Here is a 13,691-nt window from a genome sequence, read left to right on the forward strand (position 1 = left end):
CTTCATCTACTCTTGGTATAGTCAGTCATTAGAAGTTTAGTGTTTGTAATGGGTGTGTAGTGGTTTTGAGTGACATTTCCCCAGTGACGAATGATGTTAAGCATCTTTTTTTGTGTGAATACCTGTTCAAATCTTTTGCCCATTTTCTTCTCATGTTGTCCAATGTTTATTGTTTGTTTGTTTTTTTAATATATTTTTATTATTGAATTCAGAGAGGAAGGGAGAGAGGGGGAGAGAGATAGAAACTTGCCTATTTATTTAAACTCTACACAATCGGTACTTTTAAAATATTTGACAAGATCTTTGGGTTGTGTTTTCACATCACAGCATCCTGTGGGAGGATGACGGAGAGCAGCCGAAGAGGTAGACTCTGTCTAGGAAGACAGTTTGCTGAGACTTGAAAAGCACTGGTTTAGGAACCAGGAAACCTGGTTCTGCCAAACAGCTCACTGACTGTGAACAAGTGTTTTAATCTTTCTGGTTTTTAGCTCCCCCATCTGTAAAATGACCCTGTTGGACTGGATAATCTCTCTGACCCCTTCCAACTTTGAATACTTGAACTATATACTGTTCTGAAATACTCAGCTGTTTCTTAAAAAGCTCTTTCACATATACTTTATCATTTTATCCTCAAAAGAATCCCTGGTGGATACAAGGCAAGTCTTTGCAGGACAGAGAGGTTAGGTATCATTTTAGATGTGGTTGTGGAAAATTAGGTGATTGGCCAATATAACCTATCTGATAAATAGCAGAACTGGAACATGAACTTAGGTCGTCTCGGCAAATTCCTGAGTAAACTGCACAAAAACACGAGAGAAAGCAAAACTGTTTGGAATCAATGATGATATGCATGAATTACATACTTCTACTAGGGATACTTCCCTTAGTTACTCAGACCACTCTAAACTCAAAATAAAAGTAAACACCAGAAATGAAAGTAACCAAATGACCAGTGCTCTATTGTGGTATGAATATAGGGGTAATTATGAGGGATTAAAAAGATAACTGCTGAGCTCTGGGTGGGTACATGTGAGGCCGTAGTGTCGAGCAAAGCTATGATTCACTTATGGCCACTCCTTACCAGAAATGTAGAGATAAGGTACAGGGAACAGCAGGGGGAAAAGCCATGAGGAAGACAAGGAACTGGGAAACTCTCACTACTTAGCCAGGTACAATAAGAGAATCATAGACAAAAAAATATTTGAAAATCAATAGCATACAAAAAATAAACAAATAGGTACTATATTGGAAAGAATTAAGACTAGGAAAAGATATAAACTTCATGGTTTAATGGCAATAAAAAAGGCTTATGGCTGCAAAATAATATGCCAAAATGAGTGATAAAATTGAGGAGATACACACCAAAATATTAAAGTGTAAAGGGCATGATATATGGAACCTACTCAAATAGTTCAGAAAAAATAATGTGTGTATATATGTACATGGCAAAATGTTAAAAATTAATAGCCTGACCGGTATGGCTCAGTGGTTGAGCATCGACCTATAAACCAGGAGGTCATGGTTCGATTCTAGTCAGGGCCCATGCCTGGGTTGCAGGCTTGATCCCAAGTAGGAGGCATGTAGGAGGCAGCCAATCAATAATTCTCTCTCATCACTGATGCTTCTATCTTTCTCTCTCCATCTCCCTTCCTCTCTGAAATCAATAAAAATATATATATTTTTTAAAAATTAATGAATCTGGGGAAAGCATACAGGAGAGTTCTTCCTACTATATATATGAGAATACTAGCTACTATTTTTACAACTTTTCTGTAGGTCTAAAATTATTTCACAATTAAAAGTTAATAAAAAGGGGGAGGGCAATAGGAGCATAGTTACTTAGCAATTAAACAATGTAGCAGGATTCGTAATAGAGCTGAGAAAGACTTCCTATTCTATTTCATAAACAGATCAATAGACCTGCATTATAGTCTCCATTTGTCCTCTAAGTAGCTATGACATCCTGGACTACTCCTTGAAAATCTGTGGTTTTAGACTATAAATTAGTGATTTTAAGACGGTTGTGTGGATTCTGGAAAAGTATTTCAAGCCCAGAAGAGCAAAGCAAGAGCTGCTCTCGGCCTGCCTCCCATCCTGCACCCATTCAACTGGAGCAGCTTCTGTTTTGGGGGGATGAACTGAGCAGTTCTATTTAAAGAAAGGTCCCTACCGCTTCTAAACAGTTTTCCCCTCAAAGCCATCGAACTAGATGACCTTTAAGAATTATTTCAAATATGAATTCACGGGTTTCCACTGTTTGGTGGAGAACTATGTTATATCAGAGGTTGGCAAAGCAGGACCCATGAGCCAAATCCAGCCAACAGATTGTTTCTGTAGCTAGCACCCATGAGTTTAGAATGATTTTTATATTTTTAAATGGCTGTGTGTGGGGGGGGGTAGAATAATTTTTGACCCATAAAAATTACATGAAATTTACATTTCAGTGTCTACTTGTATAAAACTTGATTGGAGCACAGCCACCACCATGTTTATATGCTGGCTGTGGTGGCTTTCACTTAGAACAGCAACCCTGAATAGTTGTGAGAGACACCAAGAAACCTTATGTCTGAAAAGCCTCGATATTTATCTGGCCCTTAGAGAAAAAGTTTGCCACCTCCTGTGTGATATAAAAACCAGTACAAATTATACATTTCAGAAATCCCAGTGACTTCTGTGTAGAGTAGGATCCTCTACAAGAACCTTTCCCAGGAGTGGGAATTTCAGGCATTTGGGCAGGACTTGGAGATATTGGAAGGACATGACATCTGTGATGTGCTCCTCGGATTTCACCTTCTCCTTGTAAGGTTGGCCTTAGTTAAACCTCTTCCCTGATTCACCAGATAACCAATTTCTGCACAATCCAGAACAGGTACTTTCTGCTTTCTATTGTTATCTGCCACAATTACTCCTGATTGGGGAATAAAATACCACCCAGGTCCATAAGGATATGGGGCCATCAGCAGAGGTCATAGATGGAAGGTAATAGGGGTGTTTCTGTCCTGGTACTTGGCCCCATTCTTGAGGGTGATCTGAAAAGCTCCTGTCTGGCTCAAGTTTTCTTTGAAGATCAGCAGAGTTAATGAATGAGAAACTACTTCATACTGACAACGAAATTATACAGGTGAAAGCATTCCTGAACTGTGGCAATATAACGATAACGCATACACAGTTATTATCATCAATCTAAAAACAAGACGAGGTTAAAATAAAGAGAAAAAAAACTAAATCGGTAGTCTTGTACTTTTTTTAACACTCTAAGCACATAATAAATAGATAGCTTAGCTGCCCTAATCCTGACAGATACAACATCCACTGCTGGTTTCCCTTCCCAACGACTCATGAAGTACATTTTTTCACTAGGACTGCCATAACAGAGTATTACAAACTGTGGCTCAAACAAATTTATTGTCTAGTTTTGTTTTGTTTTTCATTATAATTTTATTGATTTCAGAGAGGGAGAGATAGAAACATCAATGATGACAGAGAATCATCAACTGGCTGCCTCCTGCACGCCCCCAACTGGGGATCAAGCCTGCACCTCAGCATGTGCCCTTCCTTGACCAGAATCGAACCCAGGACCCTTCAGTTGGCAAGCCAAAACTCTATCCACTGAGCCAAACCAGGTAGGGCGATTGTCTAGTTTTTGAGGCTAGAATCCCAAAATCAATGCCAGCAAGGTTTAGTTCCTTCTGTGAGGGAAGGATCTGTTCCAGGCCCCTTTTCTGGACCTGTAGATGGCTATCTTCACATCATCCTCCCTCTATGAGTGTCTGTGTTGCAATTGCCTTTCCTTATAAGGACACTGGTCATATTGGATTAAAGACCTACCTAGTGACTTTTTAACTTGGTTAATTCTGTAAAGACTGTATCTCCAAATAAGACTACATTCTGATGTACTGGGGGTTAGGGCTTCAACATATGAATTCAACACAATTCAACCCATAACATGAAGGATGGTTTATATTGTGAGTTTAGGTACAAAGTCCTTTTCTTGAAGCCCTAATTCTTCAATGACCCATTGATTTTAGTGAAAGAAGCTTCTTCCTTCTTTACTTCCTCAAAATCAAACAAGGCATGTCTTATTTCCTTTGCTGCATCTATCTCATTGAAATGGAGAGGAATACGCTTTTCCTCCACAATATGGCAAAGAATGGTCAGTAAATTCAAAGACCTACTGTGTGGAATTCTACGCATACCCAACTTGGTGCTCTACTCTCTCACGACTCAGATCTTTCCCCAAGAAGTTAGGAATAATAAAAGAGAACACATATTACCACCTTCTCCAAGAGCCCAGAAAACGAGAGAGGTGAGGCTGTGGTTGGAGTCAGGCTGCGGGCTTAGCTGCAGAACACAGTGTAATCAGAAGCCTCTGAGAATAGGTGTCCACCAGTTTAAAAAGAAAAATCAAAAGGAGTATTTGTGTAAGGAACAGCTCCGTGATAGAGTTCTTGCGATGTCTCGAGGAAAAGAATATCCTGAGACATGCATGGCAGGATGGCTAATATTTATTCAGGTGGAAATAAACCCCTGGCTTTCCAATGTCCCCTTTCCAGCCGTCCCATCATAGAAGAAGTCCAATCTTGACTTCACTAGGGCCAGAATAAAGGCCACTGCCCATAGTTTCTGCTCCATATTAAAGTCCAGTCCAGTCAAACATCCTGCGTGTGGAGTCTGCACAGCCATGGACCATGTGGCTGCTAAGGCCTCATGGCTATGGAGAAAGAATGGGTGAATGCACAGGCGAATGCAGGTCATGGAGCAAGAGAGAACAAGAGAGAGGGAACTCTTTGGAAATTTCAACCAAGAGCTTCTTTAACCAATTAACGTTCCAAGATTTCAAGTGCTTCTGGTGGAGTCCACCCCCCAGGGCAATCCATTGTTCCCCAGACTAGACTTCAGGCACACACCTCCCCTGTGCCACCCTGACTTCTACTGCACATGTGCCTATCTCTCCCGTCTGCCTCCAACAATCCAGTACTGGATACGGGAAGCGGGGTGTTCATTCTGTTGGAGGAACAATGTTGTGTGAAGCTGTAGATTCCTGGTGAAGCTTCCCAGGTAACCATGCTTGCAATGTCTGACTTCCCTTGGCTTTCTTCCCTTTATTAATATCAAGCACCGAGTTTCGCTGACAGCAGTGAAACACTTACAAACACCAGATTTCAATAAGTCCTTCTGGGGAGCACACTTTTTAAGAAACACCAGACATTTCTGTGGAATATCTGTCAATGTGAGAATTCAATGAGATAATAAGGATAACAAAATCTGAGAATTAGATTAAAATTCTAAAGTTTAAATTAGAATTAGAATTCCTATTTCCCAAAATAAATATTTACTTTTAAACATCAAACAAAATGTATTTGCTGTTTTAATAAAAGCACTCCGGCTAAAATATTAATGCAGCCGCCAGGCTTTTTCTCATGTTTTCCTGAGTGCACCCCCAGCGTCTAAAATAGAGTCTTCGTTTTCGTTTGTCATGTACTAACATGTACTGTACATCTCAATGCAGGCAATTACTGAAAATGTCTTTGATGCAGTAAGACAGGTTCTACCTAATTCTCCTCTCCAGACTCTGTAGGGCTCAGTAATAAACTCTCAAAGTGAAAACAAAACAAGATAAAAAAAAAAAAAAAAAAAAAAACTCAAGGTCTTTATGAAACCTTCCTCAAATTTTTGTTCAAGCAGTGACCAGTTTAGTTATTAGCTGTAGGCCTCTCCTGCTAGTATCAACTGCTAAATGGTATGAAAGCTATGTAGGAAAGTATTAGCGAGGCACATACCAGTTCAGAAATAATCATTAGAGAAGACTAAAAAATGCGCATTATCGTCTTCACCCCCGAACATGAAATCCTCAGTTTGCAGTAGCTTAACCTCCAGCCCATGCATCTGTTTCTTCGTGAATGCCTTTCCACTGTGCAAGGGCTGGAAGTGGACCTGATGGGTTTAAACCCAACAGTGAGAACTGGTGGTGACAGTCAATGAGTCCCAGTTGAACTGAAAGTATTAGTGCAGTGAATATAATGAAAAGGAAAGAACCTAGCACTTCCTGTGTACTTCCTCATTGACCAGGTCAGCGCTTGGCCAACTTTAATGTGCATATGAATCATCCAGGCATCTTCTTTTTGGGAAGGAGACTTAATTTGCTTTTATTCCCCCCTTTATTAACATATAATTGACATTTTATATTAGTTTCGGATGTACAATATAATGATTCCATATTTGTATATATTGCAGAAGGATCACTACAATAAATTGAACATCCATCACCACACACAGTTACTTTTTCCTTCTTCTTAACATGCCTATTGCCATTCAGCAGGTCTGGGGCAGGACCTGAGAGTCTCACATTTTTAACAACTTTTCGTGACTGCTACTGACTGGTCCACAGACCACACAATGTGTAGCAAGAGCCCAGCTCCTTCATATTTAATACTTACAATACATTTGAGAGACAGATATTATGATTACCTTTAAAACAGACATTGAAGGAGAAATTTAAAAATTCGTAAATGAGGAAGCCTGAAATTTGTCTAATAGCAACGTTCCTACTCTTTCCAGTTGTCACTAATAACACTCCATAGGAGTAACAGATACTTTATTTTTTAAAATTTGTCCCTCAAATATGCCTGCTCACCTGTGACATTTGTCTAAAATTTAGGTCCTCAGGCTCCACCCCAAACTATTAAATTAGAATTTGCAGATGACATGCCTAGGAAAAGGTATTTTAAACTGGCACCTGGATGGTTCTTGTGATCAGGAACGTTTAAGAAACAATGATCAGCTAGGTCAGTGGTCGGCAAACTCATTAGTCAACAGAGCCAAATATCAATAGTACAATAATTGAAATTTCTTTTGAGAGCCAAATTTTTTAAACTTAAACTATATAGGTAGGTACGGTACATTGTTATTAACTTAATTAGGGTACTCCTAAGCTGGCCTTTGCTAAAAACATCCTCAGTCTGATTGAAGTACTTCGCTGAGGTCGACCCCTTTCAACTCTCCCACCCACACTCGTCTTGTATACTTGTTTCGTCTATATCCTTTCGTTCATCCTCTCTATATGTCCAAACCATCTCAACATACCTTTCTCAATCCTCGACACTACATCTTCTTTCACCCCTACAACGTTCCCTAAAATTAACTTAATAAATTTTACTTAAAGTTTTAAGTCAACTTCGCACTGTACGTGCGCGCCCGCACATGGTATTTTGTGGAAGAGCCACACTCAAGGGGCCAAAGAGCCACATGTGGCTCGCGAGCTGCGGTTTGCCGACCACTGAACTAGGTCATGCTATAGTTTGGAAAACTTAAATAAGGAGTGTTGATGTGCTCTTTTTATCAGAGAGTTTGAGAGAACAGTGTCTGCTCGGGCAAAAGAGCATCTCAGAACCCCTTATAATGCGTTTCAGCTTCACTGAAAAGGGCTGCTGGGAGCAGGGAATGCAACGTGTTGGTTTCATGACATAAGGGATAGGTTTAAACCTGTATCTTATAGCAGGGTGCTAAAGTACAGTCTCTAATTATGTCGCTTTTAATTGTAAGGTGAAAGCAACAACAGCCACAAAGTTTTCTTTTTCTCTTTATCAAGGGGATGATCTTTGCCTACCAATCCAATTATAGAGCATCTGCATTCCAGAATAAAAGCTCATCTGAATAATATTTTCCATTCCCAAAATCCGTAATTCAATGTCCTAGTAGGACTCAATGAGATCAGAGTGGAGCTGATTATTTATCTCTGCTTTGAAAGGGTAACTTTGTGCCAAGGATATTATCATGAATTTTTCACTGTAATTCCGAATGGTAAATAAAGGGCCCAAGACTTTTAAAGTAAACTTTGGGTACTCCTTTAGATTACTGATATTTTCTTCTGGCTTTTAAAAAACACATTTAGTGTACTGAAGTACTGTACATTATTAAAAGGTACTCTAGGCTCTTAATATAGTTAAGTTAATGTACTTACGAAATATATAATTTATTAACTAAATACATTCTGTTACTAACAAAACCTAGTAACTTAACTTAGAAGACCTTGGATTTTCATATATATTTCTATATGTTGGAGAAAATAAAATTATACATGATAATTTTCATATTAAATATCACATATCCTCTTAAAATTAACAGGATATTTCAAATATGTCAAAAGAAATATACTGAAATCTTACTATGGCATAATTCATTAAGTGTAGAATTTGTTGCAAAGTTAACCAATATAAATAGAAATTTGGAGACAGTCCAATCTGAGTTTGAAGCCTAGATTCAGCCAGTTACTAGCCTGTCTGAGCCTCCATTCCCTCAACTATAAACTAAGGAAGACATTTCCTTGTTGAGCTATGTATTAGACTAGAGATAGATGAATGGGCAAGCATGTGGTAGATGATTACTGAACGTAATTATAAAACAGGGTATAATGGCTTAACTAATGAAAGGACCTCCTTTTAATGATTATCACTTATGAGGTAATCTCAAAGAACGAATTCTCCTGTCACCCTTTTAGCAAAGTTCCTATTTACTTTCTCCATTGGAGTACAGTGAAGTCACATGATTTTCTACATTTTACTTATTCAAATGTAACTGTATGTACTTAACAAGAAAGAAAAATAGCTTTGGCTGGTGTGGCTCAATTGGTTGAATGTCTTCCCATGCACTGAAAGGTCGCTAGTTCAATTCCAGATCAGGGCACACGCACATTGGGGGTGAGGAGTGGGGGTGCAGTAGGCTGCCTTTCGATGTTTCTCACATCTCTCTCTCTCCCTCTCCCTAAAATAAAAAAAAAATAAAAACAAAAAAACATTTAAAAAGAGAAAGAAAAATAATGGGAAGAGAAAAGATTCCCTAATTCTAAATTATCTAGTCAACTAGTCAACTTAGCTCAATATTCCATTCAACAAGCAAATATTCTAGCCCAAATATAAGATGAGAAATATAAATCTTTGTCTCAATTGGCCTCACTTCCATGGGCCTCTCAAAGTATGAACATTTTGCTGTACAAAGTTTAATTCTTGTATCTTAAGATATATATTTCTGGTACAAAATATTCCTAAAGCACAAGCCAGCAGCTGTACTTTATCTGCTGCTCAACGGAAGAAAGAGTGCTCTGTTTCGAAGCTGGAGGAAAAGCTGGCTCTGTTGGAATCATTGAGAAATATTATCTCTCTCTCTCTCTCTCTCTCTCTCTCTCTCTCTCTCTCTCTCTGAAGTAACAACTTCCTGAGGAATTTTCCAATGCAATTTTTAAAAATCTTTTGAAATAATTATAGACTTGCAGAAGTTGCCAAAGTAGTTCATAAAATAGTTTGTTTACGCTTTACCCAGTTTCTCTCAGGTTAACAACGTACATAACTATAATTATCCAAAGCAAGAGATAACATTAGTACAAAATTATTAACTAAACTACAAAGCTTATTCCAATTTCACCAGTTTTCTCCCAGTGTCTTTTTCCCCCAGTGTCCCAGGATATGATCCAGGATCCTACCTTCCATTTATTTGTTATATTTTCTTAGTGTCCTCCAGTCTGTGGCAGTTCCTGTCTTCCTTTGTCTTTCCTGACTTTGATCTGTGACTCCATGAAGGTAGTCAACATTTAAAAAAATGTCTTAAGTAGGTATTGATTTTGTAATTCTGTGTAAATCCAAAACCAGGATATTTTCTACGGTGGGTTGGATTATTTATTAATTTGTCATTTTGTCATTACACAAGTGAAGGTAACAGATGCCATTATCTGAGTGAATGTCACTGCCCAAGTGACACCAAAATGAACCAATTGCTCTTATTCTTGGGTAGTTACTATCTATACTGGGAGCCATGTCAGACATGGTGAGAGAGCTCGTGGGGAGTGCTCCATTTCTAACACCTCTGATGGATTGGAGATTGAGCAACTCTGGCTTCGGGTATCGTTACCATTGACTTCTTTTTTTTTTTTTAATATATTTTATTGATTTTTTACAGAGAGGAAGGGAGAAGGACAGAGTCAGAAACATCGATGAGAGAGAAACATCGATCAGCTGCCTCCTACACACACCCCCACTGGGGATGTGCCCGCAACCAAGGTACATGCCCTTGACTGGAATTGAACCTGGGACCCTTCAGTCCCCAGGCCGACGCTCTATCCACTGAGCCAAACCAATCAGGGCTACCATTGACTTCTTAATAATTTTTCTGGATTTTATTTTTCATATGATTCTTATTAATTTAAAAAGATACAGATAATATTCTTACCAAATTTTAGGAGATTAGCTTTGTCCAAGGGAAGGGTGGGATCAGACTCCTGAAGAAGGGCACAAAGACATACTAAGTGTACAAGTATGTTCACTGCAGCGAAAGATCAGAAGTGTCTGTCAGTATGGAATTGGTAAAACAGTGCATCCATTAAAAGAATACAGTAGATCTTCCTGCAGGGAAGAGAAATGATGTTCGAGATCAAGTACATGAAAAAACCTGGTGAAGAAGAGAGTCTGCACAGTATGATCCCACCCATGTGAATTACAAATGACTATCACTATGTCCACCTATATTATTACAAGAAGAAGTCAGATAAAGTATCCTAGATAATAAAAGGGTAATATGCAAATTGACCCTAATGGCAGAACGACCAGAATGACCGCTCAACTAGTCACTATGAGGCACACTGACCACCTCTTGGCTCCTTCCCCCAGCTGGCTGGCAGGCTCCGATCACCTGATGGTGAACAGGAAACTGGGGGTGGGTGGCGGCAGGGGGCGGGGCCTGCTGCGGGCAGCCAGGGAAAATCGCCCTGATCGCAGGCCAGGCCTAAGGACTGTACCCACACACGAATTTCGTGCACTGGACCTCTAGTATTAATATATATTGTCAACAGTGGTTATCTCAAAGTGCAGTGGGGAGTAGGATAGATTTTCACTTTGTACCTGATACCTTTTTGTCTCACTACATCTTAAATGATGGCTGAAAAAAATTTTTTGTTTTATCAGAGGCACAAGCAGTACTTTCAGGATTAATACGCACTTTAATAGAGTCTTTGAATCAACTTCAAGAAATAAATCCTATAAATATAAACACTTTCCTTTTTTAAAAAAAAAATATTTTATTGATTTTTTACAGAGAGGAAGGGAGAGGGATAGCTAGAAACATCCATGAGAGAGAAACATTGATCAGCTGCCTCCTGCACACCCCCCATCGGGGATGTGCCCGCAACCCAGGTACATGCCCTTGACTGGAATCGAACCTGGGACCCTTCAGTCCGCAGGCCGACGCTCTACCCGCCGAGCCAAACCGGCCAGGGCAACACTTTCCTTTGCAGAGTGTATATTAATCTAAACCAGAAAAATTAAGATTATTAACATTTCTGAGATGATGAGACAATATCAATTCATCTCCTTCAAATAACATCAAAAACAAGTCTATTAAGTTTTATCAGTGCATCTCACAATGGTTTTGTGGTTTGGTAAAGAAATAGGTACAGAAATTTATTTGTGAAATGAAACAAAAACTTTAAGTTGTGCCTTATAAAGAGACAAAATGTGCTTATCTCTGAGCACCAGGATTATGGATTATTATGATTATTTCCGTTGCTTATTTTCTTTCTGTTTTCCAAATTATTGATAATAATTATAAGCTACTTTCGCAATCAGAAAGAGATCTTAGAATTGTTACATTAAAGTTAGATGTCTATAAATTTAACACCGTATACCTGACCTATGTTAATCTGCTCCCACTTTCTGTATGACATCAAGTACTTCTCTTTTTCTCAGTGACTGAAGTTTGCAGACTTCACAGCCTGGGACCAAATGATTTGTACTGTGATCACACTAGTTCTCATCTCTCTCTCTGCAAAATGATGAGGCGAAGTCCATCGAGTACACCCTAACAAGCAACATTTTAAAGGTTGTTACTAAATTGACTGCGGGCTTTTCATCAGAACTGCAGAACCACAAAAAGGTCAAAGCACAGAGAAGCTGACTGTTAGAAAAGCTCCAGCTTCTTACACCTTCTGTTAGCCACAATCACATGGTAAGCAGCACATATTTTTAGGTTACACTAAGAACGCTTGAAACTGCAGCTCTAGTGAGAGAGGGAGAGAGATTCTTCAAGACATTTGAAGCTTTTATGCAGAGTTTCAGATCCTTGGAAGAAAGTTATTAAATACTGCATGGCATGCACATTGTACAGCAGCGCAACATAATTATAGTGTGCTTTCAACCCTCTGAAGCCTTCCTGCGTTTTCTGGTTTCTGCATCTAAGCCTTGTAAATTATTTCTGACTCATTAGCCTTTCTCCCTATGGGCAACTCACATGCTCCGTAAACGTGTGCGTATTTTTCTTAAATCTCTCTTCTCGAAAATGCATTCATTTGCTTTTTAGTTTCAGAATGTAGATTCCCACAGTGAAAAGCAATTAAATAACATTTGCCTCCCTCTCTTATAGCCTCCTTTCTCTAAAAAATGTCATTTACAATTAAAAGCACATATCTGAAGACCAATTCTTTATTACAACTGGGGACCTTAAACTGAGGAGGGCGTTAGGGAGTGGGGGGCAGGATGGTATAAACACTACTAGGCCAGAGCGCCCCAAGTTTGGCCCCACTGACACTTTGGGGTGGTGATTTTTTATGGTGAAGGGCTGTCCTGGGCACTGTAGCATATTCAACAGCATCGCTGGCCTCCACCCACGGGTGCCATAGTGCAGAGCTCCAGTTCCCCCGATGTGACCACGAAAGGTTTAAGATATTGCCAAATATCTCCTAGAACAAAATGGACCCCGACTGAGAGTCACTGCACTAGGCCAAAGATCTTACAAAACCAAGCTCTCTGTTTTTTTGCCAATCCAAATTGTCCCTTTGACCCCATGGTCAACCTCTGACTACCTAGCCACCCACCAACATGAAATGCCGACACTCATAAATACCCTCACACTCTTCAGGCTGAAGCCCTCGAACGCTGTCTACAGTCCGTCCTCTGAACCCCATGTGGCCAATTCAGGACTTAGGAGAGAAGCAGGTACCTTTGCACGCTGCACTGACATGAGTGTTCCTGCTTGTCACTTTTAATGTATCCTGACTTCTGAAGCTCTAAAATACACCCCTCCCCCGTTTCTCTGTCCACCAGCTACACTCTATGCTCCCCCATGAATATTGTTTCAAGCATACTTTCATTTATTCTGTCTGGCATTTGATTTTGCACTTAAATATACAATTATGTTCCAGTCTTAACATATTTATTTCCTGAAATTATCTTAGTTTAGAGCCTATTGATTAAACGGGAGGGAAGGTTATAGCATTTAAAAAATAAACAAACCAAAAAGTCCCCTACTTCCCCTAATTCACAACAAAACAACACATATTAGCTCCTCTGAGTCTTTTATGCTTCTTTTTTTTAAAAAAATATATATATTTCATTGATTTTTTACAGAGAGGAAGGGAGAGGGATAGAGAGCTAGAAACATCGATGAGAGAGAAACATCGATCAGCTGCCTCCTGCACACCCCGTGCTGGGGATGTGCCCGCAACCCAGGTACATGCCCTTGACCAGAATCGAACCCGGGACCCTTCAGTCCACAGGCCGAGGCTCCATCCACTGAGCCAAACCAGTCAGGGCTGCTTCTTTTTTAAAAAAAAAAAAATATATTTTTTATTGATTTTTTACAGAGAGGAAGGGAGATGGACAGAGAGTTAGAAACATCAATGAGAGAGAAACATCAATCAGCCGCCTCCTGCA

This window comes from Myotis nattereri (assembly GCF_964212035.1).
Source record: "Myotis nattereri genome assembly, chromosome: 8".
NCBI classification, from domain to species: Eukaryota; Metazoa; Chordata; class Mammalia; order Chiroptera; family Vespertilionidae; genus Myotis; species Myotis nattereri.